This window comes from Balaenoptera musculus, chromosome 9 (genome assembly GCF_009873245.2).
Source record: "Balaenoptera musculus isolate JJ_BM4_2016_0621 chromosome 9, mBalMus1.pri.v3, whole genome shotgun sequence".
In the NCBI taxonomy this organism is placed as follows: domain Eukaryota; kingdom Metazoa; phylum Chordata; class Mammalia; order Artiodactyla; family Balaenopteridae; genus Balaenoptera; species Balaenoptera musculus.
In genome coordinates this window covers 79,642,272-79,647,589 of record NC_045793.1, presented here as the reverse complement: position 1 = coordinate 79,647,589, position 5,318 = coordinate 79,642,272, and positions in this window count along the sequence as shown.

The window sequence follows — 5,318 nt, the reverse complement described above, 5'->3', positions numbered from 1 at the left end:
TTAAAAGGAGTGAACCTTTGACTGTCAATTGCATTCTAATTTGACTTAAGCCTATCAACTTACCAGTTGTGTGTAAAGTACCCCAGATAAAGAGCAGGCACAAAATACTTGAGGTATATGATTAAAAATTGTCTGAAGAAAGAGGTAGGGTTAATGGATTTTTATTTTTGAGATAATTTTATATTAACATGCAGTTGCAAAAAATAGCACATACAAATCCAATGTATTCTTCACCCAGTTTCCCAGAGGTAACATTTTGCAATACTCTACTTCAAAATTAAACCAAGAAATGGACATTGGTTTAGTCCACTGGCAAAATTCAAATTTCACCAGTGTTACCTGCACTTATAGTTAGTGGATTTTATAATCCTTTTCTTTAACTAACTAAAAATGGAATCTTCTAAATGAAACACGTCTATAGAAAGTTTTAAATATTTGACTTGTAGCTCTTTTCAGGAATGCATTATGCATAAAAGAGCATGAAATGGCTGTATTTTGAATTTATTCTAACATCCTCCCACTGGAGACTTTGCCATTTCTGAATTTCTTATTTTGTAAATCATATCTGAGCAATCGGCTATTGGCAATAATAGTCAGCAACATTAATGTTCTGTATAGATATTGCTTTCAAGAAAATAATGTACTAATAAGCTATGGGGATATGATAAGCTTAGAGTATATATCTTATTTAATTATTGAATGTAATACTTGACGTATATTTTCTCCATTTTTATGATAATTTTATGCTTATATATTTATGTTTATAAAACATTCTTTATTTTGATGCAAGCCATCTGTAAGTAATAAAATAAACTGCAAAACTCTAGGTTGGAATAGTCCAGGGAGCTATTTGCCAGTCTGAAATAGGAAGTAACAAATGGTGGAGGGTGGAGGGATACAGTTCAGGTGACATTCAAACCTAAATTATTCTTTTTCCAGGCAAAAGCCTGGGTTGATCTATACTATCTCTTACATTACTGAAGTGAAGCACTGAGCGGCAAGCCTTCCTTTTTAAGGAATGTAGCAGCAGTTTACAGAGTATGTTGAAAATGCTTTTATGGCACATGGAGACACTGAACCAAGAGTGTGAACTTTGGAAAATGTAAAACCCTGATACAAAAGCATTATGATGCAAAAGCACAAGGTTGGAATATGGAATGGTATAAAGTTATAAAGAGTGTATCATTGGCCAATGTAGAACCAGAATGACAAGAACAAGCAGATCTGTTGAGACAGAATAGAGATTCAATGCCTACATTGTGACATACAAAAAAAGAAAAATCCCGTAAAGAATCGTGCCCTAAATAAGGACTGGTGGAAATTTAAATATAGCTTTCCAAGCATAGCATTAAGTTGTCCATTCAGATATCTATATGCCTATTTTCAAGAAATAGCATCAAGAAAGAAAATATCCTAAAAGCTTTAATACTTATAATGCTTGTCTTTCTCCAAAAAAGTCTTTTCTCAATACTAGTAGAATACCTTCTTTACTTGTGTTTACTTCGCATTAAGCAAATTGAAATTAATGTAACCTTTGGTTTCGCATCTTCAGTACACAGATGAAACTTAAACATTTGTCTTACTTAGGGCACAGTTAAGCCTTAAATAAACTAGAACTGAAAAAGATGGACTGATTAAATAGGTGAGTAATTATCTTCTTTTATATAACATGTTTTTCTTTTATAAGAGATAAATGAGTAAAACAAAAATACTATTTTAAAAGGTATAGATTATTTCTCATTATGTCTTCTCTTAGATTTCTTTACTAAAGTTATAATTAAAATATTTCTCACAGAATAACAAAACATGTATATGCTGCCTAGACTTGTTAACTTGCCTTTGGCTATGTCATAATTTGAAACAACCAGGTGAAATTAGAAGAATAAAAGATAAACCAGTAAATCTGCTGGAAACTGGGGTTTGGAAACATAATAGAAAAATGACATAAAAATCTAAGATGAGAACATATGGATAAAAAAACAGTAAAACTGGAGTAAGTGTTAATAAATATATCCATTATTTGTCTCCATAACAATATGCAAGATTCAGTGTCAACTTTATCTATGTCATAAATACATTTATTTTTGCTATACCATTTTTATTTTGGTCATCAAAACTTTATGTATGAGCCTTCTTCACTTTTACAATTTGTGGTATCTGGTTGGGGAAAGCTTTGCCAATACCATATTTTTAAACACAACAAAGGTAAGATTATTCATGGCAGATTGAATTACACTTCATTCAGATGAGATATCATGTTCAACAAGTGAGAGCAGGAGTGCATTTGGAAATATTTCACACATCAGAGCTGCTCATAAATGTACAGAAGTTTAAAGAGGCCTCCGGGCACTTCATCCTCCTTCAGTTTTTCTCACCGGAGAATGTGAACCATTTTCGTCAAATGATTATGTACAGATACCACTGTAATAAGTGCTCTCCTCATTGTTGAAAAATAAATGGCACACAAATACAGGAAAATATATTAAACCTCATTAGTAACTAGGGAAATAAAAATTAAAACTACAAGGAGATATATCTTAGTAGATACATATGTGCCAGTTGGTAAAACTTAAAGTCTGAAAATACCAAGTGTGGTGATGATATGTAATAATGGGAATACTTATAAAATGAAGATGGGCAAGTATGTTGTTACAAGCACTAGAGAAAACAGATAATGCCTAGTATATTTGAAGATAAGCGTTCCCTATGGTCTGAAATTCTACTCCTAGGTAGACACCCTAGACAGACTTGTATCTAGGAACCAGGAAACATCTATAACGATGCTCATAAGCATTGTTTATATGAACCCCAATATATAAATATCTCAATTCTCTGTCTACACAAAATGTGTAAATGAAACATAATGTAACAGTAAAAGTAAAAGAACTACAGCTACCTGCAACAAAATATATGAATCTAAAAAACAAACGATATTGAAAGTAGGGGAAATAATTGAAGGACACATTTAAAGTAATATCATTCACTTAAAAATTAAAATATAAATCAAGATAGTGATTACCACTGGGGATAGATGTAAGAAGAATGAGATAAGGAATGGTCATATACAAGATTTCAAACTTCCTGAAAATATTCTACTTCTTTTTTTCTCCTTTTTTTTTCCAGCTGAGAGACATTAATTCAGCTGCTGGCACCCCCAGCCCCCACAGTGTGATTCTGGATTAGCTCTAGGGTGAAAATTTTCTATTTCTTAAATAACCTTCTGGCTATATTGGTTAGTCTTTAAACTGTAATAAAGACTTTATGCTCTTTTGTAGGCATGATATATTTCACATAATAAAAGAGATTTAAATAAAGGCCATATGGAATTTCCAGAATTATAAAATATTAATTGAAATTTAAAACTCAATATATGTTTCAAAAATCAAATTAAATACAGTGAAGAAGACATTAGTGAACTGGAAGATTGACCTGAGGAAATTATTCAGGATAGGCATGAAAAGATAAAAGAAAGTATGAGAGAAAATAAAAGATTGGAAGACAGAAGGAAAAAGCACTATATATAACTAAAAACAGTTCCAGATGGAGAAAATAGAGTGAACAGAATAAAGGTAATATTCGGGTTGATAATAGTTGAGAATGTAATCAATGAAAGATATGTATCTTCAGATTTTGAAGACACACAGAGTAATGAAAAAGATAAGTAAAAAAAAACCTAAACAGTTATGTCTAGACATTTCATAATAAAATGTTAAAAATCAAAGATAGAAGAAAGATTTTAATAACAAATCACAAGGGATATCTAAAAAGAAAAGGAAACATAGATTTGATTGAGATTAAATTTCTTAAAAGGAAAGATAGAAGCCAAACAAACACTTTTAGAGAGTTGAGAGGAAATCAATGACAAACTAGAATAGTACTCCAACTATGATTCCATTAGAAAATTAGAGTGAAATAAATTATCAGATAAAAAAATACTGGTTTAACCACCAACAGATCCTCATGGAAAACTGCTAAATAAAATTAATCTCAGAAGAAAAGAAATAAATGTGAGAAACTATGGTGAACTAAGAAACTAACAAAATGGAGACTATCTAAATAACAATGAGTGGGTCAAACAATAATAATAATAATGACAAAATACCATTGAACTAAAACAACAGACATGCGAGTTGACAAGATCAATTGGAGTTAAGGCTTTCAACAGTCATTATATTGTTTGGAAAAAGGAGAGATACTGATTAGTGTCTTTTTTTTTTTTAAGACAAGTATGGAGATTAAAAATATAAGGATAACCTTTATAAGTAAAGACATCTTGGGTTCAGTTCCCGCAATCGTGACAATGATATAGCTGGTATCAGATTAGCCCCCACCCCTATCATAAACTCTATAACAACAGACAAAATATATGACAAGCATTTGACAGCCTACAGCACAGGGTCCAATCACTGACAGAGGTGATGCACACAAGCTGAGCCCCAGATTCCCCCATGCACTCCCAAAAGTAGACCTCTACACATAGACATTTGAAACTTGAGAAAATTATAAAAAAATAGATTGCTGTCTCATCATATAGAAAAATAAATTTCAGGGTAACTAAAACATAAATGTTAAAAGCAAAACTTTAAGTGTTATAGAAGAAAAATAAAGGGTAATTTTATGATCTTAAGGTAAGGGGATTTCTTAAATAAGACACAAAGTACACAAACTAAAAAAAAAACAACGAAGTACATTAATAAAAGATATATATGCATCTCAAGAAATCATAATAAAAAAGAAAGGACCAGCCATAGATTGGGAGAGGGTTTTTGCTACATACGTAAACAAAGTGTTATTACTTAGCATATGTAAAAGGTTAAGTAGAGCCTCACAAAGTAGGTTCTTTAACAAACATTTAAAATAATAATGAAAAAGAAGATATAATAAAAAAAGAATAAAGACAATCAACAAAACTGAAAGATGGTCAAAGGCTTAAACAAAAATATAAGATAATCAATGAAAGAGAAAATGCAATTAAATAAAAGAATAAAAACCATTATCACAATAGAAAAATGGTCAAAGGCTTTAAACAGTTGATTAATAAGACAGGATAACCAACTAGTGTACTTACAAATATATTCACTAATGATCATGGAAATGCAAATTAAAACAATCACATCCATAATGTATCAATAATTTTAAAACCTTACAAAACCAAATGATGGCAAGTATGGAGAGCAAGTATGTTCTTATATACTGTTGTTTTTATAAAGTATAAATTTATACAACCACTCTGAAAGGAAAAGGTAGCAAAGATAAAAAGGCACATACTCTATTTTTACCTATATTTGCTGGAGAATCTCACACACATATACAAAGAG